Source organism: Mustelus asterias, chromosome 16 (assembly GCF_964213995.1).
Source record: "Mustelus asterias chromosome 16, sMusAst1.hap1.1, whole genome shotgun sequence".
NCBI classification, from domain to species: domain Eukaryota; kingdom Metazoa; phylum Chordata; class Chondrichthyes; order Carcharhiniformes; family Triakidae; genus Mustelus; species Mustelus asterias.
This window is the reverse complement of record NC_135816.1, coordinates 37,808,596-37,834,347: the sequence shown is the minus strand read 5'-3', so window position 1 is coordinate 37,834,347 and position 25,752 is coordinate 37,808,596. Positions and strand designations below refer to the sequence as shown.

At 45.9% G+C, this 25,752-nt stretch overlaps 1 protein-coding gene across 7 annotated transcripts in view; it reads right to left on the bottom strand.

Annotated features, from left to right (window-relative positions):
- Positions 1-6,661, bottom strand: part of LOC144505107 (myotilin-like) — a 117,035-nt gene extending 110,374 nt beyond the window's left edge. For 2 of the 7 annotated variants that reach the window (XM_078230944.1, XM_078230943.1), the window contains exon 1: positions 6,463-6,641. The gene's annotated coding sequence lies outside the window, so the exon portion shown is untranslated. Of the gene's footprint in view, positions 1-4,852; positions 4,963-6,462 lie in introns of those variants that run through there. The other 5 variants (XM_078230936.1, XM_078230938.1, XM_078230946.1 and 2 more) reach the window with 5 other exon arrangements.
- Between the last annotated feature and the right edge of the window lie 19,091 nt (positions 6,662-25,752).

Sequence of the window (25,752 nt, the reverse complement as noted above, 5' to 3'; positions counted from 1 at the left end):
CGGGATTCTCCGGCCTCCCAGCCATCTGTTTCTTGGTGGTGGAGGTGGCACACTGTTCAATGGTGGCGGGATTCTCTGGTGCCACTGCTGTCAATGGGATTTCCCAATGAAGCCACCCTGCGCCCCCGGAAGACCCACGGGCGGAGGTGCACTGCTGGTGGGACCAGAGAATCCCACTGGCATGAATGGCCAGAGAATTCTGGCCCACAGCTCTGATCAAATAAGTGACACTGTTTATTTCCCATCTTTAGATCGCTTTATTCTTGTTTATAAGTCTCTAGCCATATAAATATCCCATAAACACCTTTCATGCTCCAGGATTGGTGAGAAAGTGTTTGAAAGGCTATAACTCTGATATTTTTCCTGCAGCACCAAGGACTCCTCCTCAGAAATCCAAGAACCCAGTTTGCTTTGGATGATATCTGCTGAATGTGGAATTTGCCTTGAAGATTATTTTTAAGCGGAACCCCCATGTATTGTTATTGGAGAATTTGATGATAGAATTTAAAGTTATTCTGTTGGTGGATCCTTTCTGTGATGCACATGATGAAGATTTTGTAGATGTTGAATGCTATCTCATACGGTCATCATGGAGTCGATGAATCTTCTGTAGTTACCATTAAGTGTGTCTAACTGGATATTGTTCACTGCCATCTGTGATGCATAGTGCTATCTCCGCATAAGTGCCCAGAAATGCGGAAATGCCCAGCTCATGTTTCTTCCTGAGTACATTCTTGCTTTTACACACTCTCTAGAGGAAATTGCTGCAGTAATGCACAATCAGCAAGTTGAGGCCACAGCAGGAAAAAATTCACCTGCAACTGTACAACTAACTTGGCTCAGGAACAGCAAACCACTGGCACAATGACATTTCTAATTCCGTGTCCTTTTTTCCATTTCTAAATATCCAGATTTGTGAAGTTGCGCATAGGTTCAGAAGTTTATGTCAGTCCTGCGAGCTATGTTGAGGATCTGCCTGTCCTGGTGGAATAGTGCAGAGCTTGTTGCAAGATGTAACATAAGAACATAAAAAATAGGAACAGGAGTAGGCCATTTGGCCCCTTGAGTCTGCACCACCATTCAGTAAAATCACGGCTGATCTGATTATGGCCAAACTCAATTCCCCAGGAGATCAAAAAATCTGTCTAACTCAGCCTTCAAAATATTAAATGGCCCACTGCTCTCTCATGGATTCATTGAATCATAGAATCCCTATAGTGCAGAAGAGGCCATTCAGCCCATCGAGTCTGCAGATACTCATCATATCTCCCAGGCCCCCTCCACCAGCCCATCCCCCTAATCCATCTAACCTACACATCTTGGGACACTAAGGGGCAATTTACCATGGCCAATCCACCAAACCTGCACATCTTTGGACTGTAGGAGGAAACCGGAGCACCTGGAGGAAACCCTGGTAGGCACGGGGAGAAAGGGAAAACCCCACACAGGTAGTCGCTCAAGGCTGGAATTGAGCCCGGGTCCCTGGAGCTGTGAGGCAGCAGTGCTAACCACTGTGCTGCAATAAAATGATGGTACATGGCCATCACCTCTGAGGCTGGCATTCAGTCCCAGATTTTATGAAGTTAATTTTAAATTCCACCAGCTGTTATGGTGGGATTTGAACCCATGTCTTCAGAGCATTAACCTGGATCTCTGGATTGCTAGCCACTGTCAAGGTATTTTTACAGATTGTATAAATGTGCCCCAGCGCTGATCCCTGTGGTACTCCATCAGTTACAATTTGCCAACCTGAAAATGACCTATTTTTCCCAACCCTTTGTTTCCTGTTAGTTAATCACCAATCTTCTATCCATATTACCCCCATCACCATGATCTCTTTTTAACTTTTAAGTTTATTTACTGGTGTCACAAAAGGCTTACATTAATACTGCAATGAAGTTACTGTGAAAATCCCCTAGTCACCACACCCGGGCGCCTGTTCAGGTACACTGAGGGAGAATTTAGCACGGCCAATGCACCTAACCAGACTGTGGGAGGAAACTGGAGCACCCGAAACCCATACAGCCACTTCTTTTAAGATACTAGGATGTAAACCATCAAGTCCAGGGGACTTGTCAGCCTTTAGCCCCATTAGTTTTCCCAGTACTTTTTCTCTCATATTAGTTTATTTTTTAAAGCCCTTGATTTTCTACCATTCTTGCAATACTTTTTGTGTCTTCAATCAGGATGACAGATGCAAATTACTTCAAAGTTTCTGCTATTTTCCCGTTTCCCATTATTAATTCCCCAGCCTCAACCCTAAGGTACCAATGTTCACTTTAGCTACTCTTCTCCTTTTTATAAACATATTCAATGATTGAGTTTCCACAGCCTGTTGGGGTAGAGAATTCCAAAGATTTACAGCCCTCTGTACAAAGAAATTTCTTTTCATTTGAGTCCTAAGTGACATTCCCTTTATTTGGAAATTATGCCCCCTGGTTCCAGACTCCCAAACAAGGGAAACAACTTACGTACATTTACCGTGTCTACTCCTTTAAGTATTTTGTAGGTTTCAATGAGATCACCTCTCATTCTTCGAATCTCTAGAGAATATAGGCCCAGTTTTCCCAATCTCTCTTCGTAATACAGTGACGCCATCTCTGGAACAAGTCTGATGAACCTTTGTTGCACTCCCTCTATGGCAATAACATTCTTTCTGAGGTAAGGGAACCAAAACTGAACACAGTACTCCAGGTGCGGTCTAACCAAGTTCATATAGAATTGAAGCTATACCTCATTACTCCTGTACTCATATCCTTTTGAGATAAAGGCTAACATTTCATTAGCCTTCCTAATAGTTTGCTGCACCTGCATGCTAGTCTTCAATTATGTATGGGCAAGGATACCCAGGTTTCTTTGTACAGCTAGACTTTCCAATTTCTTACCATTTAGGAAATACTCTACACACCTATTCCTTCTACCAAGATGGATTACCTCACATTTTTCTGCCTGATGTTCTGTCTGCCACGTTCTTGCCCACTCACTAAGTCTGTCCAAATCCCCCTGTAGCCGCTTTATATCTTCCTCACAACACATATTCAGGTCTAATTATGGGTCACCTGCGAACTTTGAAATATTACATCTGGTCCCCACATCCAAATCATTGATATATATTGTGGGGCCCAAGGACTGATCCTTGTGGTACCCCACTTGTTGCAGCCTGCCAATGTGAGAAAGACCCATGTATGACCCTCTGTTTTCTCCCTGTTAGCCAATCCTCAATCCATGAGAGTATGTTGCCTCCTATCCTGTGTGCTTTTATTTTGCTAATTAACCTCCTGTGGGGGATTTTATCATAAGCCTTCTAAAGGTTCAAATATACTACATTCATTGGCTCTCTTTTATCAATTTTGTTAGTAATATCTTCAAAATAACTCCAACAAGTTCATCAACCATGATTTCCCATTCGTCAATCCATGCTGACTATGCCCAATCAGACCATGATTGTCCAAGTGTATATTTATCACATCCTTTATAATAGATTCCAGCATTTTCCATATCACTGACTTAAGGCCAACAGGTCTATAGTTCCCTGTTTTCTCTCTATCTCCCTTCTTAAATAGTGGGGCGACATTTGCTCCTTCCAATCTTCAGGAACCACTTCAGAATCTATAGAATTTTAGAAGTTGATCACCAATACATCCACTATCTCTATAATAACCTCTTTCAAAACTCTGGGAAACAATCAGGTCATGATGTGGAGATGCTGGCGTTGGACTGGGGTAAACACAGTAAGAAGCCTCACAACACCAGGTTAAAGTCCAACAGGTTTATTTGGTAGCAAAAGCCACTAGCTTTCGGAGCGCTGCCCCTTCGTCAGGTGAGTGGGAGTTCTGTTCACAAATAGGGCATATAAAGACACAAACAACCCTGTGTCTTTATGTGCCGTGTTTGTGAACAGAACTCCCATTCACCTGACGAAGGGGCAGCGCTCCGAAAGCTAGTGGCTTTTGCTACCAAATAAACCTGTTGGACTTTAACCTGGTGTTGTGAGACTTCTTACAACAATCAGGTCCCAGGGACTTAACAACTTACGGTCAAAAAGATCGAGTGAAACATAGCAATTACAGAGTGTCAATGATCTAACTTCAACTCTCGAAAGAGATGAAACAACTCACATGGTAATACTGGACTTCTCAGAAGTCTTTGACAAAGATCCTCACGAAATGCTCTTGCTCAAAAGTCACCACTACGGAACTAAGGGGCAATTGTGAAATGGATTTAGCACTTCTGAGCCAACAGAAGAAAGAGTGATGTGTGATGGGGAATCATCCTTGCCAGAGTTCCCCAGGGAACTATGTTAGAGTTCATATTTTTCCTGATATATAACAACGACATTTCCAACAAGTTAAAATAACAGGGTGCAACTATTTGCAGATGACTTTGTGGCATCAGGGAAAACTCAAGATCCAAGCAATCATTGCAAGATGATCTTCTGGAATTGTAAACAAGTCCTTGTGACCCTTCTACAGAACTGTTCTGTCGAAGAGTCATATTGGACTTGAAACATTAACTCTGTTTGTCTCTGCACAGATGCTGCCAGACCTGCTGAGTTTATCCAGAACTTTCTGATATTATTATATATTATGTGAATTTGGGTATCACTTTTGTCACCAGCTCTTGAACTTCAATATCCATTACCCAATGTGGGAATCAAATCTCAACATGATATTGCAACTCAGGCTTATTGAAGAATTCACATCTCTTTAACCTGTCATTATCCCTCTCTCCACTTGCATTGTCTGTACCTGTAAAGACTTGATTACCTGTTAAGACTCACATTCCAACCATTATCTTGCAATTGAGTCTGTGTCTATATACACCATGTTTGTGAACCCAACTCTCCACTCACCTGATGAAGGAGCAGCGTTCCAAATGCTTGTGCTACCAAATAACCCTGTTGGACTTTAACCTGGTGTTGTGAGACTTCCTACTGTGCCCACCCCAGTCCAACACCGGCATCTAAACATCGAAGAATTATATAACAGAAATACAGAGCTGACTTTGCACTTTGACTGGCTGGAGACAATTCACACCTCTTTAACCTGACTCGCATTCCAGCCACCTTACTGTTTGTACTTTGACTGTTTGCTTAGAATCTCATAGTTCTCCCTGATGGTCTGTAGTTAGGTCTCCTGATTTATAGAACAAAATGGTTGATAATTTAATAATGACACGAAATCTGCTTTTGGATTGGTAGTATGAAGAAATTGTCAGCCGGTGGGTTATAATGCCGTTAAATAATATAGAAAACAATTGTTTGCCAATCCTCATCCTAATTACACTAAAGATGTAGTCTTCTTAGAATCCATATTCTAGGTCAGATTCCACATGTACATTGACACTTCCCAACTCTACTTGATCCCTACACTGCCTTGTAACTGTCACACGGCTTGTCCAACATCCAGTGCTGAAATATTAGAAAGACCTAAGCCATTCTCTTCATTCCTCACCACAAACTTCATTCCCTAACTGGCAATTCCCTTCGCCTCCCTGCAATTACTGTCTGGGGATAAGCCAGCTTGTTTGCAATCATGACTATTCGACCCTGAACTCTAATTCTGGCCCATATCCTCTCAATCACCAAGACTGCCAACTCCGTAGTATTACCTTCAATCATCCCATCATCTCGACTTCTGAAAACCTTATCTATGTTCTTATTAACCCCAGATTTGATTGCTCTAATGCTCGTCTGACTAGCCTTTCATTTGCCACCCTTGGGAAACTCAAGGTCCCTCGTGCATATCACAATTAGTTCATCCATCAACCTACATTGGCTCTTGGTCAATCAAGGCCCCCACCACCCCTCCAACCCAGTGGGATCTCCGCATTCCTCCAATTGTGCCCACTTGTACGTCCATGATTTTCTTCATCCCACCGTTAGTGGCCCTGCCATCAGCAGTTTAGACCCTAAGGTCTGGAATTCCCATCTTAAACATCTCCCTTTCGAAGATGCTCTTTAAGACCTACCTCTCTGGCAAATCTTTTGGCCACTTACCCTAATATCTTCTTTTGTGAATTCTGTGTCCTATTGCGCCTGATAATAAGCCTGTGAAGTGCCTTGGAATATTCTAGTGTGCTAATGATACAATATAAATTTAAATTGAAGTCGCTGCAGTGTTCAGTATAATAGAAACCTCCATATAATATTATTTTCGAGATCTGCGGTTACACTTTTGAAAATTGAGTGCCTTATTTTGAATATATTTTATTTTACTCAGCTTTTCACTTCGGAATCTCTAACTATTAACATTTTCAGGCTTTGGATAACATGATTTAATAAGGAACTTGAATTCACATGTGAATTAATTTTTACTGATGCATTCGACAAACAAATCTTTATTCACAACCGTATTGTTTAATCAGTTAGTGAAGTATTAAACAGTTCTCAAATTAAAGAATTCATAAATATCCTAACATAATTTGACTTTTTAATAAATATCGCATATTATTCTTTCTTACCAGTAAGTAGTAAAGAAGGGTATTGAAGAAACTGTTGTCAAGTTGTGTTCTCTGGAAGTTTGTTTTCACAATGCCTACAATATTGCCAACATTCAATATTTGGCCAAATTCAAAGCAGCAGTTTGACAGAAGGAGAGAAAGTTAGAGTCCACCAGATAGCATTAGCTCCACAAACCTACAGATTGATCCTTCAGTCGGTGCCCGTCATGTATGTTGCTAAAGAATAAAACTAGGAAGTGATCTCAGGCTCATCTCAGGTTTCTTGGTCGCGGGCCAGCAGTTCCTTATTCACTTAGTCAAGAAATACTAAAAATAAGAGAAGCATTAAAACTGAGCCTCCAGGCCACCTGCGCGATGACACATTGGGTTATCCTTTACCTAATCCACAATATATATGAAATGATGAATAGCCAACTTGGAACTTTTAGTCAAGATTCAATAATGCGAAGAAAATGTAGAAATGACTCATGATTAAAACCTCGTTGTGGATTCTTCGGGCAGCACAGTGGCACAGTGGTTAGCACTGCTGCCTCACAGCGCCAGGGACCTGGGTTCAATCCCAGCTCCGGGTCACTGTCTGTGGGGAGTTTGCACGATCTCCCCGTGTCTGCGTGGGTTTCCTCCGGGTGCTCCGGTTTCCTTCCACAGTCCAAAGATGTGCGGGTTAGGTTGATTGGCCATGCTAACTTGACCTTGTGTCAGGGGGATTAGCAGAGTGAATATGTGGGGTTACAGGAATAGGGCCTGGGTGGGATTGTGGTCGGTGCAGACTCGATGGGCCGAATGGCCTGCTTCTGCACTGTAGGGATTCTATGATTCTATTCTATGAAATGAGTAATATGTTAGTAAAATAGATTGGGATCTTGTTAATACAATGTGTAATCTAAACTGTCAGTATAATATCAGCTTATTTAACCTGTTACTTAAATCCAGTCGGAGAAAGTGTTTTAATCTCTCTCCTATTTTTGTATTATCCCTTGAGTTATCTATAATATATTAAATTCATTGGCTGGGGGAATTTTCCATTCTGGAGGTTAAAAGTGGAATGTTACCGTCCTACCCACCTCAGGAATCATAGTGAGCGGGAAACAGGCCATGCAAAGACCTGGTGAACTCGGGCGGGAAAGGGGGATAAAATAGGGGGGAAGAATGGAGGGGAAAAGAACAAAAAAGAAAGACAATAAAGAAGTAAAAGGTAAAGAACAGTTAAAAATTAAATGAAATGAAAATGGGGTCGAGGTGGGGTGGAGCAAATCATCTGAAGTTGTTGAATTCGATGTTGAGACCGGAAGGCTGTAAAGTGCCCAGCTGGAAGATGAAATGCTGTTCCTCCAGTTTGCGTTGAGCTTCACTGGAACATTGCAGCAGGCCAAGGACAGACGTGTGGGCATGGGAGCAGGATCGTGTGTTAAAATGGCAATCAACAGGAAGGTCAGGGTCCTGATTGCGCACAGACCGAAGGTGCTCAGCAAAGTGATCACCCAGTCTACATTTCGTCTCTCCATTATCGAGGAAACCACATTGGGAGCAGCGAATGCAATAGACCAAATTGAAAGAGGTGCAAGGGAAACCCCTTTTGCTTCCCCTTTTACTCCATTTTATCTCTCTCCCACCCATCCCCCCCTCCCCCCACATCTTCATCTGTCACAGCTGACCCTCTGATTTCAGCTCCTCTGCCATTCGACCATTCACACCTTTTATTCTCTCTATGGGCTGCCATTAGCAGCCTTTCCCCTTGTTTTTGTGGCTATGACTCATCTTTCATTCCTTTGCCCTGCAGTATAAATATCTCCCACTTTCTATGCCTTTTAGCTTTGACAAAGGGTCACCTGGACTTGAAACGTCAGCTCAAATATTGTAATGCTGTCCCGGGCAACATTTCACCTTTCATCCTTCCCATTGATTGAAATCTGTTCTTCTATAACCTACATCACATCCCGCTTTGACCACACCATTGTCCATGCTGACTTATACTGGTTCCGAGTTCCCTGATGAATCAAAGTTTTTAAAATTGGCTGAAATTTTCCGGCCGTTCCCACCAGCTGGATCTAACGGTCCAGCCGACTCCCTGCCCCGCCCCCACCCCCCACCCCACCGCCATGGGTTCCCTGGCGGCGGATGGTGTGACCAATGAGAAAACCCATTGACAGCAGCAGGACAGGAAGATCCCACCCCAGTCGGGGGAGATGTGCAAAATCCCGCGCATTGTGTTTAATTTCCTGCATGGCCTCACATTTCCCAATCTTGGTAACCTCCTCCAACACTAGAGCCCCAGGCGAACTCTCTCTTCCTTTGACTCCAGCTTACTGTGTATCCAATTCAGCTTCAGTAGCAGTTACCTTAACGCCATCAATGCCTCGCCTTCTGAAATTGCCTCACTAAATAACTCCTGTTTGTCAGCTTCCTCTTTATCTTCAAGACCCCTTTTAAAATCTTTCTAATCAATCCTTTCCTCGCTGTTCCAGGTACTTATTTTCTGATTTTTTTCCTTAAGACCATAAGATATAGGAGCAGAATTAGGCCATTCGGCCCATCGAGTCTGCTCCTCCATTCAATCATGGCTGATATTTTTCTCATCCTCATTCTCCTCCTTTTCCCCATAACCCTTGATCCCCTTATTAATCAAGAACCTATCTATCTCTGTCTTAAAGACACTCAATAACCCGGCCTCCACAGCTTTCTGCGGCAAAGAGTTCCACAGATTCACCACTCTCTGGCTGAAGAAATTCCTCCTCATCTCTGTTTTAAAGGATCGTCCCTTTAGCCTGAGGTTGTGCCCTCTGGTTCTAGTTTTTCCTATGAGTGGAAACATCGTCTCCACGTCCACTCTATCCAAGCCTCGCAGTATCCTGTAAGTTTCAATGAGATCCCCCTTCATCCTTATAATCTCCAACGAGTTCAGACCCAGAGTTTTAGTAAAGCACCTAGGAACATTTTTTGACATTAAAGGCACAACAGAATTTCAAGTTGTTGTTGATTGTTTTTTTACATGTCTTTTAAAAAGATTGTACATCTCAGCCACAACATCAGGTGTAGGCCATTCAATCCCCTTGAGTCTGGCTGACCCACATCATAACTCCATCTACCATCTTGGACCCACAAACCTTAATATCCTTGCCGAAAGAAAATCTATTGATTGCAGTTTAAAATTTTTGATTGGCCTTGCTCAATAGCTTATTGGGGGAGAGAGTTCCAGAGTTCCACTGTTATTTGTACAGAGGACAATCCCTAAAGGGGTCCAGTTCTAATGTTCATGTAGCAGCACAGCAGGCTGGGAGACATAACCGGAGACTGCTGAACGGGCTTCCCGCTGGGCGCCACAGCTTCCGTGAGTCTCTGGGCCCTGGATTTCTGGTGGTGTCAACTCCGTGCCAGAAATTGGCGCGGAGCTGATTAAATATTTAAATCTTCATTGTAATCTCCTTAGTGGGCTCGGGACTGAAGTCTCTGGGCCCACTAGCTTCTCCCCAACCAGGAGTGTTTCAGTCCAGTGGGGTTTACTCAGCTCCCCACTAACGTAGAACAGGCAGCTGACCCCACTGGAGTGAAGTGAGGCCCCCCAGGAGGTCGGAGATAAGGGGAGGGTGCCCCTGGGCATTGCCATCCTGCCAGTGCCAGCCTGATCCCCTGGCACCGCCCAAGGACCAAAGTGGCAATGCCCAAGCGGCACCTTGGCACTGTCCACTGGGCATCGGGCAGTGCCAAGAGGATGGGGCCAGAGGGGGTGGGGCCTATTAGGGCGGGGCTGTTGGTGGGGGGGGTCTTGCTACCACTCTGTACTTGGGATCAGTGACAGAGGGAGGAAGGACAACAATCGGGACTCGCTATCGGGGTGGGGGGAGGTTGACTTGCCGGCGTGTCGGGGCTGAGGGATGGGGGAGGTCGGGGATTGGGAGATGAGGACTGCAAGGTGGGGGGTTGGGGCTGGCCCAGAGATTTCCGGGAGGCCAGCAATCGGGGGGTTGGGAGATTGGGGGGGCAGTGTTGCGGTGTCACGGGGTTGGCCAGTGATCGAGCTAGCCAGTAATCAGGAGGCCAACAGTGGGGGGGGGGCCAATGCGCATGTGCTGATCTCCACTCTGACAGATTGGTGCATGCGCAGTGGCCCATTCAGCGCTATGCTGCCGGCTTCTCGGGCGGGAATAAGCCCCGCCCCTGGATTTTTATCATGATTCATGCTAGTGCACTCTGCAATGCACAGAGTGTGGGAGATTCATTTTGAAAATCCCGCTGAAAAAAACGAGGGTGAGTTGCTCCAGTTTTTAAGCAAATTCGACACAAAATGTTTTTGGGAGAATCCCGGCCAAAATGTTTCCTTATTCTGGAGTCCCCCACTGGAAAGAATACTTTCTATATATCTACTCCAAGAAATCCTCCAATCATCGTAAACACCTGAATTAGGTCATGCTTTTTTTTATCATTACTCATTCAGGGGATGTGGGTGTCGCTGGCCAGGCCAGCATTTATTGCTCATCCCTAATTGCCCTTGAGAAGATGGTGATGAACTGTCTTCTTGAACTGCTATAGTGTTGTATTCCCTTGCACACTTTATCCCAATGCCACATCACTCTTATAAATGCAGAACACTGCAGATACTGAAAATCTGAAATCAAAACAGAGAATGGTAGAAATACTCACCTGGTCAGGCAGCATCAGAGGAGAGAGAACGAGGGTTAACATTTCAGGTCAATCATCATTTCCAACAAATGCCAGAATATTTGTTATATTGTGTATTTCTATTGCTGTTTCAAAGATTAGATTTGTTTGAATAGGGAAATGTAAATGTTTTAAAGTTAGTTTTGTAAGAAGTCTCACTACACCAGGTTAAAGTCCAACAGGTTCATTTGGTATCACGAGCTTTCGGAGCGCAGTTCCTTCATCACTCACCTGATGAAGGAGCGATGCTCCGAAAGCTCGTGATACCAAATAAACCTGCTGGACTTTAACCTGGTGTTGTAAGACTTCTTACTGTGCCCACCCCCAATCCAACGCCGGCAACTCCATATCATAAGTTAGTTTTCACCAACCTGCCGTTTTCTACCATGGGTTGTTGATCATTATGAACGGTATGCTTTGTCTGTATCGCGCATAAGAAACAATACTTTTCACTGTATACTAAAACATGTAACAATAATAAATCAAATTAAATCACTATTGCGGGGCGGCGGGGAGGGGAGGGGATGGGGGGTGGGGGGGGGGCGGTGGGGGACTCCTGAACAAGGAGTCATTACCTTAAAATTTTCTTCCAGCCTCAAAAAAAGGGCTGAGATAGCTGCCTCCACAAGAACTGCTTTTGTATTGATGAGGTATTTCAGATCTTGGGCCAAGAAGTGGTGAAATTCCACCAGCTGAATTAAGTATTTTTAAGTGCAGCACTGAGATTGAAACAAATAACCTTTTGTCAGGACAATTTGAACCTTTGAATGAAAAGTGTGTTTCTCTATCAATTTTAACACAGCAGTAAAGTGTTTTCTGTCTGAACCAAAGTACTGAAGGATCAGGCATAATGCTACTGTGAAGTTACTGGACTTTTAAAATGCCAGCATTAGAAGTTCTGAATGCTGTCATTAGATGCCTCAGTATTTAAAATCTGACACTTTCATTATAATAAAAGGCCTCTTTCAGATGGAAACGAAGAAAAGCTATTTGCTGCTCCATAATCTTTTTGATGTGCTTCAAAGACTTTTGATCATATTTAGGCATCTGAAGTTGTGCAAGCGTTTAGCTAGATCATGCAGCAAGATATCACTCCACACAGTCACCCAAGGCTGGAATTGAACCGGTGCCCCTGGAGCTGTGAGGCAGCAGTGCTAACCACTGTGCCAGCACATGGTCGGAAGCGCCATATTCTGGATGAGACATTAAAGCAGGTTCTCTTAGGTGGACATGAAAGAACCCATGACGCAGGAGGCCATTACTGAGTTCTGTTATCTACTGAAGCCTGACTTGCAGATGGAGCATCCAGCATAAGGTCATTTAGCCACCACTGGAGATGTTTGTCAAATCAGTTAATCATCTTCAATCCTGAATGTCAAGCAACAGATGTGCAGTGAAAATCCCATTTATATGTTTACAGGATGGATGTCTGAAATATTCTGTTGCAGAGATGTTATAAAGTACCATTTGGATATAAGAAGGAAGGAAAGGAAATAAAACCAAGTTAAATGAACCAAAACAAATTGTTCATTAAATGTTTTTTTTTAATCACAGGATTTTTTAAATGATAAATTCCTATGAAGTTGGAAGTTGGATTATTTGAATTAGTTCGTGCCTAGTTTTAATTGAAAACATTTACAATACTTTGTTTCTAATGTTCCTGGGGACTTTGTGCGGTCTGGGTATGAAGGACAGATTCTAGGCTGGGAATTATCCTTGAAGCTAATCCTCCTTTATCAGCATTACTTAACTGAAAATGTAACAGACATCCATCCTGTAAACATATAAATGGGATTTTCACTGCACATCTGTCGCTTGACATTCAGGATTGAAGATGATTAACTGATTTGACAAACGTCTCTAGTGGTGGCTAAATGACCTTATGCTGGATGCTCCATCTGCAAGTCAGGCTTCAGTAGATAACAGAACTCAGTAATGGCCTCCTGTGTCATGGGTCCTATCGTGTCCACCTAAGCGAAGCTGTTTTAATGTCTGTGGTGAACCATCGTTGGTTCCCACTGTGGGATTGTTCTAATGTTGTTGTTGGGTTGTTCTAATGTTGTTGTTGGGCTAGGGTGGGATTGATACACCTGTGGTTGTAACTGTTGTGGCACATCCCAGTCGGGCTCCGCCTCCTGGGAGAGGTATACGACCCCCTGCTCGGGCGGGACCTCTTCAGTCTGGAATAGTGTGTTAAAGTTCTGATAGTTCCATTGTTAGTTAATAAAAGCCTTCTTTTACCGAAGCTTTGTGCCTCGTGTCCAATTGATGCGCATCAATTTTATTAACTAACAATAAACTCTCGACGGAAGAAAAAAAGAAAGGAGAGTATGGAGCAAATCCTAAAGCCAGAACATCTGACGCTAGATCCACGTGCGGTGGGCGCTTCTAACACCTTCGACCACTGGCTGAAGTGTTTTGAAGATTACCTAGCAGCCTCCGCAGCGGTCACCACAGATGACGACAGACTCCGGGTCCTCCATGCGAGGGTAAGCGACACAGTCTACCTCGCGATCCGTGCGGCCACCACTTACCCGAGGGCCCTCGAGCTTTTAAAAAAGCGCTATACGAAACCTCCTAACGAGATCCACGCTCGTTACCTCCTCGCTACACGACGTCGGCAGTCGGGCGAAACCATGGAGGACTATGCCAATGAGCTCTTGCAGCTTGCCAGGGGCTGTGACTGCAAAGCTGTGTCGGCTGAGCAGTACATGTATGACCTCGTCCGAGATGCGTTTGTGGTCGGGTCTTCATACATCTGTCTCAAGCTGCTAGAAAAGGGAAATCTCAACCTGACCCAAGCTATGGAATTAGCTGAAATGCTTGAGGCGGCTTCGAAGAGCTTGGTCCTGTATCCGGAGGACCACGTGGAGACAACGTGGCAGGAGCAGTCGCAAATCCCTCCTCGCCCCACGGGCTTGAAGTGCAGTGTTATGGCGTGCTCCCATGTGGACCAGACGACGGCTGCAGCCCCATGCGGCCCGCGGTGCTACTTCTGCGGAGGAGCCAAACATCCATGACAAAAGTGTCCCGCTAAAGCGGTAGTCTGTAACTCATGCGGTAAAAAGGGGCATTATGCGAAGGTGTGCAGATCGAAGCCCAAGAACGGCAGTGCGGCCTGTGACCCTTCGGAACGGGGATCATCACCATCGTCGTCGAAGTACTCACGGGGTTCGTCCACGTGTGAGTCCAGGAAGACGCCATTGCGGTCGACGGAGTCGGAGGAGGATGACCACCAGGAGTCGCTACGTTTGGCGCCCTCAACCATGTGCGATTCATGGGGGCGGCCATTTTGGTTGACGATGACCAGGAGCGACCAGCAGGGGTCCTCAGCATCGACCTCAGCTGCCTGCAGTGACGTTCACGGACCAACGGTGGCGTCAATCACCCTGGACCAGGCTAAGCATCACAGACTTGATTGTTCGATGATGGATATACAGGTAAATGGTCGTGCAATTTATTGTCTGTTTGACAGCGGGAGCACTGAGAGCTTTATTCACCCTGACACTGTGAAGAGGTGTGGACTCCAGATTCAACCTGCCAAACAGACAATCTCTATGGCATCAAGGTCCTGGTCTGTCGCTGTGCTAGGACGTTGTGTGGTAACTTTGAAAGTGCAAGGCACAATTTACGAGCGATACAGGCTCCTTGTGTTGCCGCATCTTTGCGCACCAATTCTCCTCGGACTAAACTTTATGGTCCACATGAAGAGTGTGATCCTACAGTACGGTGGGCCACTCCCTTCGCTGACAGTGGGGGAACAGCTGCAGTCTCCAAATTGTCCAAAGCGCCCCGCCTGCAATCTTTCTACGTTAAAGATCACCACACCCTCTTTATTTCAGAATCTGGTACCAGGCTGCAAGCCCATCGCTACTAAAAGTAGGCGTTACAGCACTGAAGATCAGATCTTCATCAGATCTGAGGTTCAGTGACTCCTCAAAGAAGGGATCATACAGCCCAGTGTTAGTCCGTGGAGAGCACAGGTTGTGGTGGTCAAGAGCGGGAACAAACCCCGGATGGTCATTGATTACAGTCAGACCATTAATCGATATACGCAGCTGGATGCGTATCCCCTCCCGCGCATATCTGATATGGTCAATCAGATTGCGCAGTACCGGGTGTTCTCCACCATAGACCTTAAGTCCGCCTACCACCAACTCCCCATTCGCCCAGAGGACCGACACTACACGGCCTTTGAGGCGGATAGTCGTCTGTATCATTTCCTTAGGGTTCCATTTGGTGTCACCAATGGTGTCTCGGTTTTCCAGCGTGCTATGGACCGAATGGTGGACCAGAACAGGCTGCGGGCTACCTTCCCGTACCTGGATAATGTCACCATCTGCGGCCGTGATCAGCAGGACCATGACACAAATCTCCAGAACTTTTTACGCACTGCATCTCGCCTGAATTTGACCTACAACAGGGAGAAGTGTGTATTCCGTATGCGCCGGTTAGCCATCCTGGGATACGTTGTGGAAAACGGGGTCATTGGCCCTGATCCAGACCGTATGCGCCCCCTTGCTGAACTTCCCTTGCCCGCTAGCGCAAAAGCACTGAGAAGATGCCTAGGCTTCTTCTCCTATTATGCGCAGTGGGTCCCCAACTACGCGGACAAAGCCCGTCCGCTTATTAAGTCCACGACTTTTCCACTCACGCCAGAGGCCCAATTGGCCTTCAAGGAATTGAAACACGACATCGCGAAAGCCACGATGCACGCGGTAGACGAATCCATCCCTTTTCAGGTGGAAAGCGATGCATCTGATTTTGCCCTGGCCGCCACACTAAACCAGGCGGGCAGGCCCGTCGCGTTTTTTTCCCGCACCCTCCAAGGCCCCGAAATTCGGCATTCAGCGGTGGAAAAGGAGGCCCAGGCCATTGTGGAGGCCGTCAGACACTGGCGCCATTACCTGGCGGGAAAGCGGTTCACCCTGATCACGGACCAGCGGTCCGTGGCGTTCATGTTCAACAACACGCAGAGGGGCAAGATCAAGAATGATAAGATCTTGCGGTGGAGAATTGAACTCTCCACCTATAACTACGATATCATGTATCGTCCAGGGAAACTCAATGAGCCCTCGGATGCCCTCTCGCGCGGAACATGCGCTACTACGCAGGAGGATCGCTTGAACGCCCTCCATAATGACCTGTGCCATCCTGGGGTCACTCGGCTCTACCACTTTGTCAAAGCCCGCAACCTGCCTTACTCGGTGGAGGACGTCAGGTCAGTGACAAGGAGCTATCGGATTTGCGCGGAATGCAAACCGCACTTTTACCGACCTGACCGGGCACATTTGGTCAAGGCCACTCGCCCCTTCGAGAGGCTGAGTGTCGATTTTAAGGGCCCCCTTCCCTCAACAGATCGGAACATGTACTTTCTGAACATAATCGATGAGTACTCCCGGTTCCCGTTTGTTGTCCCCTGCGCGGACACGTCGGCTGCCACGGTGATCAAGGCATTCCGTGATCTTTTTACCCTGTTCGGGTACCCCAGCTATATCCATAGCGACAGGGGCTCGTCGTTCATGAGTAATGACTTGAGGCAATTCCTGCTCTCATACGGGATTGCCTCTAGTAGGACCACGAGTTACAACCCTAGGGGTAATGGACAGGTGGAACGAGAGAATGCTACAGTCTGGAAGGCTGTCCTATTGGCGCTGAAGTCCAAAGGCCTTCCAGTCTCCCGTTGGCAGGAGGTCCTCCCTGATGCGCTTCACTCCATTCACTCCCTCCTGTGTACGGCAACCAATGCTACTCCCCACGAGAGGATGTTCTCATTCCCTCGGAAGTCGTCCTCGGGGATATCTTTACCAGCCTGGTTGACGTACCCAGGACCTGTCCTCCTGTGGCGACATGTAAGGGCCCGCAAGTCCGACCCCTTGGTCGAACAGGTCCACCTCCTCCACGCCAACCCTCAGTATGCCTATGTGGCATATCCTGACGGGCGAGAGGACACAGTCTCGATCCGAGACCTGGCGCCCGCAGGGGACGTAGCAACTCCTGTCGCTCCCATACCCCCAGTGACGAATCCCTTATCCCTTATTTCTCCCCCGGACGTGGCGCGGACAGCATCGGGACCAATGCTTAACAGTTTTACTCCAATGCACAGCTTGCCTGAGCCCCGAAGATTGTCGCCATCGCAGAATGTATCAGGATCCCCTGCACTACCGTTTCATCAGGGTCAACCAGCCTGTGAGTCCGTGGGAGAACAGCTGGATGCTGTTTTGGGGAGAACGCCACCGCAAGCACCTACTCCGGTGTCACCGCCGATATTGAGGAGGTCACAACGACGGTGCGGTCCTCCAGACCGTCTGAACTTATAATCTGTTGACATTTTAGTCTGTTTTCGTACCCCGCCGGCCTTTATTCTCAAAGGAGGGGTGAATGTGCTGAACCTTCGTTGGTTCCCACTGTGGGATTGTTCTAATGTTGTTGTTGGGTTGTTCTAATGTTGTTGTTGGGCTAGGGTGGGATTGATACACCTGTGGTTGTAACTGTTGTGGCACATCCCAGTCGGGCTCCGCCTCCTGGGAGAGGTATAAGACCCCCTGCTCGGGCGGGACCTCTTTAGTCTGGGATAGTGTGTTAAAGTTCTGATAGTTCCATTGTTAGTTAATAAAAGCCTTCTTTTACCGAAGCTTTGTGCCTTGTGTCCAATTGATGCACATCAATGTCTCACCCAGAATATGGCACTTCCCACCATGTTGGTGGCACTGTGGTTAGCATTACTGCCTCACAGCTCCAGGGACACCAGTTCAATTCCAGCCTTGGGTGACTCCCTGTGTGGAGTCTGCATGTTCTCCCCTTGTCTGCGTGGATTTTCTCTGGGTACTCTGATTTCCAACCACAATCCAAAGATGGGCAGGTTAGGCGTATTAGCCATGGGAAATGTGTGGGATTACAGGAATAGGATGGGGGAGAGGGCCCGGGTAAGATACTCTGTCAGAGAGTTGGTGCAGACTCAATGGGCCAAATGGCCTCTTCTGCACTGTAGGGATTCTATGTAACACTCTTTTAGTACCTCACTGAAACAAATGCCTAGATTTTGCTGACAAAATTTGTTCTTCAATTCACAAGTCTAAAAATTCTTTGAAGCCCACAGAGGAGTCATAATTTGTGTTCTAACTGTGACTGTTCCTGCTCAGGCAGGCAACATGCAAACTTTGTGCTGTCTCCTCAATCCCTTGATTTCTGCATGTAACTAAGCGTAACCTGCGTTACTGATTCGCTGCAAACAAAACAGGGGCCCTAGTAGTGCATGAGGCTAGCTTGTGTTCCAAATAGCTTTGAGCTTTTAATTACAATCTATCCGTCTTAAAAGGAAGCTGCACTGAATCAAGGGAGATTGCAGTAGCCTGTCACTGCTGCAAATGGAGGGAATGGTATGGAGAACAAGAGCAGAAGAAGGGTCCATGGTTCACAGAGGTGATGCTGGAGGACTTTATTACGTAGGTGGAGAGGTGCCTTGTTTGTCCACAAGGACTGTCCTCCAAAGAGAATGGGAATGTGGGGCCAGAGAGATCTAGAGTCTGACTCCAAGGACCTAATATCAATGCCTCAAGAAGTTCAATGTCCTCATATGAGCAAGGAAGAAAATGTAAGGAAGATGAAAATCAATATAAAACCAATTATATTGCTCTACTAAAACCAATGTAAATACCTTAAATGTCGATGAATGCATGACATCTTCCACTCACTGCGCCATCAAACGCTCACACTGCTCAGAGCAGCACACACCATCACTCACCCAACTGCAGTTCCTTAGGACTGATGCAGAACATCCAGATAGTGCCCACGCCCACCTCTCACTGCCTTCACACGTCTCCAGCTGTTCAGCTATGGTGGGCACATCATCCAAACACAGCGCAACACAATCAAGGATATAAAGGCAAAATACTGCGGATGCTGGAATCTGAAAAAACCCCAGAAAATGCTGGAAAATCTCAGCCAATCTGACAACATCTGTGGAGAGAGAATAGAGCCAACTTTTCGATTCTGGAAAGGTCATCCTGACTTGAAGTGTTGGTTCTATTCTCTCTCCACAGATGCTGTTAGACCTGCTGAGAAAATCAAGGCCATCCTGCCCAGGGCAGGGTGTCAGACATTAGAAAGAAGCAGCACAGAATCGGTGGAGGTTTGGCACGCTTTTGTGAGGAGATGGTTCTCTGAATTGTTGGGTTGGCTGCACCAAAGCCTTTAACATTTGATGTCACCAACATCTACCAGTATGATGGTATGTTCCTGTCTTAAGATGACTCTCAATTCCCATCTCACCCGTAACCTGTTATCTGGCGTGAAGTCCAAACTGCAGATGGTGTGGCCAGGGACCTCTTGCTTTTACTCTTCTTCCCCCCAGCCTATTTCCTTATCTTAACCCTTCCCTTCTGATTTGGCCGGAATGAGGAGGTTGGGAGGGAGCTGCACCTAATCTCAGAAGAATGATCATTACTGGACCAGTAATCCTGAGGCCCAGGCTAATGCTCTGGGGGCAAAAGTTCAAATCCCACCATCACAGCTGGTGGAATTTAAATTCAATTAATGAATAAATCTGGAATTAAAAGCATGTTCCAGAGGGATCTGGGTGTCCTAGTTCATGAGTCACAGAAAACTAGCATGCAGGTACAGCAGATAATAAAGAAAGTGATGGAATATTGGCATTTATGGCTAAAGGAATAGAATATAAAGGTAAGGAAGTATTTTTGCAACTATACAAGGCATTGGTGAGGCCGCACCTGGAGTATTGTGCACAGTTTTGGTTCCCTTATTTGAGGAAAGATGTAGTGGCATTGGAGGCAGTTCGGAGGAGGTTCACTAGATTGATTCCAGAGATGAGGGGTTTGTCGCATGAAGAGACATTGAACAGTTTAGGCCTATTCTCTGGAATTTAGTAGAATGAGGGGAGATCAAATTGAGGTATACAAGATGATAAAAGGTATGGATAAAGTAGATGTGGAGCGGATGCTTCCTCTTGTGGGGCATTCTAGGACGAGAGGTCATAGTCTTAGGATAAGGGGTAGCAAATTTAAAACAGAGTTGAGGAGAAACTACTTCTCCCAGAAGGTTGTGAATCTGTGGAATTCGCTACCCCAAAGTGCGATGGATGCTGGGACAGTGAGTAAATTTAAGGAGTAGTTAGACAGATTTTTAATTGGTAATGGGTTGAAGAGTTATGGGGTGAAGGCAGGAAAATGGGGATGAGGAGCATAGAGAACAAAGAACAAAGATCAGCCATGATCGAATGGCGGAGTGGACTTGATGGGCCGAATGGCCTAATTCTGCTCCTATATCTTATGAACTTATATAATGGTGACTATGAGACTACTGATTGTCATGAAAACCAATCTTGTTCATTAATGTCCTTTAGGGAAGGAAATCTGTCATACTTATCTGGTCTGGTTTACATGAGACTCCAGCCCCACAGCCATGTGATTGGCTCTTAACAGAACTCTGAAATGGACTAGGAAATCATTCAGTTCTACGAAATCATTGCAAAGAAATGAAAAAGAAATAAAATTTGACAGACTATCCAGTGTCGGCCTGGGCAATGACAAAAACACACACTGCCCAGTTGAGCCAGCAAATTTCTCCTTATTAAGATTTGGGGGCTTGTCCCAAAATTGGGAGCAATATTCTACAGACTAGTCAAGCAGTGGTCTCACGTTGTCATATTCACCGAATCATACATGACAGTCAATGTCACAGGCTCCTCCAAAACCATTCCTTGGTATATCCTGTCCCACCAGCAGGACAGGCCCACCAGAGGTGGCGGCACAGTGAAATACAGTAGGGAAGAGGTTGCCCTGGGAGCCCTCAACATTGAATCTGGACCTGTTGAAGTCTCATGGCACTCGAACAAGCGTGGCAAGAAAAGCTCCTGCTGACTGCCACCCAATACCCTCCCTCAATGTTAATCAGTACTCCTCAATTGTGAGCACTATTTGAAAGCAGCACTGAGGTTGGCAAGGGCAGAGAATGTAACTCTGGAATGTAACTCTGGACTTCAAAGCCCATCACCAAGAGTGGCTCGGTAGCATCACTACTGACCAAACTGGCTGAGACCTGAAGGACATGACTGGCAGACTGTACCTACAGCGTGCAGTGAGGAAACCAACCAGAGGGAAAAACTGACTTGATCTCATCCTGACCAATCTATCTGTTGCAGATGGAAGCATCTGTGCACAACAGTATTGGTTGCTGCTACCAGCAGCAGCAGAATTGTATTCAACCCCAGTCTGTAACCTTACAGCTCAGCTTATCCTCCACTCTACCATTACACCAAGCTGGGGGATCAGCCCTGGTTCAACGAGGAGTCATGATGTGGAGATGCCGGCGTTGGACTGGGGTAAGCACAGTAAGAAGTCTCACAACACCAGGTTACAGATATCCACTCCATCTGACGAAGGAGCTGTGCTCCGAAAGCTTATGGTATTTGCTACCAAATAAACCTGTTGGACTTTAACCTGGTGTTGTGAGACTTCTTACTCAACGAGGAGAGCAGGAGAGCACATTAGGAGCAGCAGCAGGCATCCCTGAATATGAGGTGGCAAACTGGTGAATCTACAACACAGGATTGCATGCATGCTAAACTATGGAAGCAGCATGTGATAGACAGAGTTTAACAATCTCACAACCAAAAGATCAGATCAAAGCTCCAACATCCTGCTTTGTACTGCAGGAACTCTTCAAAGTCCTATAGGCAGGACCTTCTAAATCCACAACCACTACCATCTAGAAGGACAAGAGCAGCAGACACCTGGGAACACCACCACCTGGAGTTTCCCCTCCAAGTCATTCACCATCCTGGCTTGCAAATATATCACTGCTCTTTCACTGTCACTGAATCAAAATCCTGGAATTCCCTCCCTGTCAGCACTGTGGGTGTACCTATTAACCTGGTGTTGTTAAACTTCTTACTGGGTGTACCTATACCTCAGGGACTGCAGCAGTTCAAGAAGACAGCTCACCACCACCTTCTGAAGAGCAACTAGTAAAGCTGGCCTAGCCAACAAAGCCCACATCCTGTAAAATGGATAATAAAAAAGATGATGTGGAGATGCCGGCGTTGGACTGGGGTAAACACAGTAAGAAGTTTAACAACACCAGGTTAAAGTCCAACAGGTTTATTTGGTAGCAAAAGCCACACAAGCTTTCGAAGCTCTAAGCCCCTTCTCACCTGAAGAAGGGGCTTAGAGCTTCGAAAGCTTGTGTGGCTTTTGCTACCAAATAAACCTGTTGGACTTTAACCTGGTGTTGTTAAACTTCTTACTGTAATAAAAAAGATGCCATTCTCCCACAGTAAATGCCAGGAATATGGTGCCTACAGTAATGTGCATTTTGACAGCTCTCTAATAGTAGCTAATGGACTGAACAGGACCTGTTGCTATTTTGTATGTAGGTTATTACTTCAATTTAAAATGTAAGCTTTGAAAGCATTATTGTAGAACAAAGGGTATGGAAATGATGCCACGGTTAGATAGAGAATGATACTCAAATGACAGGATGTGCCATAGCCTTTCGTGTTTTTACTTTCTAATGGAGTAACGAGAGGGATGCATGTGATGTGTTCTTTATTATCTTTTAATAAAAAAATTAGTTTTTGCCTCCTGAAACGACTTGGTTACAAAATAGTGTGGGCTGATATAATGGGTTTCAATTAGCTGTCCATTTACACTTGTCTTGTGGAAACAATAGGTTTCTTTCACACTGAGTAATCATGATAACAATGAAAATGGGCACTGCAGCTTTAAACTTGATTCTGGATGTAATCATTGTTCATTACAATTTTACACTTAGAAATACAGTGTTGTATGAATCACTGGAGCGGGCTAAACGATGAAATGGCTTGCTAACAGGAGTGACATCTATACAAAACAAGGTTGAACTTTTCAATTCATCTGCTTATTTTTTCTTATGGAACATCACTGGTGTTTTTATCTCTTTCCTATCTGCCTGACTAATCATTTGTCCCTGTTTCAATTTACGATGGCTTGTGACTTGCATTTTGCAACGAGAACTGCAAGTTAAACAATCAATCCATTTAAATTTAGGCAAAGAAAAATAACAGTGAACCTGATTGGCTTTAAATTACTCCAGCTTGATGAAATGAAAGTCCTCTCTGCAAGTAGTAAAGGCCTCAATAATGGAATCATTAGCATAAGGTAAATAAGATCAGAGCTGAGTGTGTGACGCAAAGATTGGATTGGGAGAAAAGGGCTTGGAGAAGGTTGATTCGTGGCTCAATGGAGTTGCCTTATGAGGACCGATTGGGCAGGCTGAGCCTATCCTCATTGGAGTTTAGAAGAATGAGAGGTGGTTTGTAAAAATGTATTCTAGGAATACATCATAGGTTAAAAAGTAGGGTCACTAGGGTGGCCATCTCTGGGCTGCTCCCAATGCCTCGTGCCAGTGAGGCTAAGAATAGGGAGTTGGTTCAAATGAATGCCTGGCTAAAGGACTGGTCCAGGAGGGAGGGCTTTATTTTCATAGACCAATGGGAGGTTTTCAGGAGAGGATGGCACCTGTACAAGAGGGAGGGGTCACAACTAAGTTGGAAGGGCACAAATATCCTGGCTGGGAGCTTTGCTAGTGCAGTTCGGGGGGGTTTAAACTAGTATGGCAGGGGGGTGGGGATCAAACTATTAGGTCTATAAGTGTGGTGGCTGGGGACGAGCTTGGGGCTGGGACAAGGCTGGCAAAGAAGAAGAGCACTCTGGGGGAGGACGACCTCACTGAGCCTGGGGGTCTGGAGTGCTTATACTTCAATGCAAGGAGCGTAGCAGGTAAAACAGACGAACTTGGGGCCTTAATGCGCACGAGGAATTTGGATGTGGTTGCGGTGACAGAGACTTGGTTGAAAGAGGGACAGGACTGGCAGCTGAATATTCCAGGGTACAAGTGTTTTAGGCGAGACAGAGGAGGGGCCAAAAGAGGTGGGGGAGTAGCGGTATTGGTTGGAGAGCATATTACAGCGGTGCAGAGGGAGGACAATTCGGAGGAGTCGTGTAGCGAGTCACTCTGGGTGGAGCTTAGAAACAGGAAAGGCGCAGTCACTATGTTGGGGGTGTACTACAGGCCCCCCAACAGCCCAAGGGAAGTGGAAGAATGGATATGTCAGGAGATACTGGATAGGTGCAGGAAATATAGGGTTGTTGTAGTGGGAGACTTCAATTTCCCTGGTATAGACTGGAAATCGCTGAGGGCAGGGACTCTGGATGGGGAGGAATTTGTAAAATGTGTACAGGAGGGTTCGTTGGAACAATATGTGGACAGCCCAACTAGAGAGGGGGCTATACTGGACCTGGTACTGGGGAATGAGCCCGGTCAGGTCTTCAAAGTTTTGGTTGGGGAACATGTGGCAAATAGTGACCACAATTCTGTTAGCTTTAGGATAGTGATGGAAAAGGATGAGTGGTGTCCCAAGGGTAAGGTGTTGGATTGGGGGAAGGCTAACTTTATTGGGATAAGGCAGAAATTGGCAGCTCTTGATTGGGAGAGGCTGTTTGAGGGTAAATCCACATCTGGTATGTGGCAGTCTTTTAAGGAACGGTTGTTAGGGCTACAGGACAAGCATGTGCCTGTAAAAAAGAAGGATAGGAAGGGTAGGATTAGGGAACCGTGGATAACCAGGGAAATTGAGGGACTGGTCAAAAGGAAAAGAGAGGCGTATGTTAGGTCCAATCAGCTAAAAACGGAGGGAGCTCTGGAGGAGTACAATGAAAGTAGGAAAATACTCAAACGGGGAATTAGAAGAGCAAAAAGGGGTCACGAAATGTTCTTGGCAGACAGGATTAAGGAGAATCCCAAGGCATTTTATTCATACGTTAGGAACAAAAGGGTTGTTAGGGAAAAAATCGGACCTCTCAGGGACAAAAGTGGGGACTTATGCTTGGAGCCCAAAGAGGTAGGGGAGATCCTAAATGAATACTTTGCGTCGGTATTCACTAAGGAGAGGGATGTGTTGACTGGGAGTGTCTCTGAGGGGAGTGTTGAACCGTTGGAGAAAATCTCCATTACAAAGGAGGAAGTGTTAGGTTTGTTAGAGAATATAAAGACTGACAAATCCCCAGGGCCTGATGGAATCTATCCAAGGCTGCTCAGGGAGACGAGAGGTGAAATCGTTGGACCTCTGACGCAAATCTTTGTCTCGTCACTGGACACAGGTGAGGTCCCAGAGGATTGGAGGATAGCCAATGTGGTCCCGTTATTTAAGAAGGGTAGGAAGGATAACCCGGGTAATTATAGGCCGGTGAGCTTGACGTCCGTGGTGGGGAAGTTGTTGGAGAAGATTCTTAAAGATAGGATGTATGCGCATTTAGAAAGGAATAAACTCATTAACGATAGTCAACATGGTTTTGTGAGAGGGAGGTCATGCCTCACTAACCTGGTGGTGTTTTTTGAAGAAGTGACCAAAATGGTTGACGAAGGAAGGGCCGTGGATGTTGTCTATATGGACTTTAGTAAAGCGTTTGACAAAGTCCCTCATGGTAGGCTAGTGAAAAAGGTTGGATCCCATGGGATAAAGGGGGAGGTGGCTAGATGGGTGGAGAACTGGCTTGGTCATAGAAGACAGAGGGTGGTAGTGGAAGGGTCTTTTTCCGGCTGGAGGCCTGTGACTAGTGGTGTACCGCAGGGCTCTGT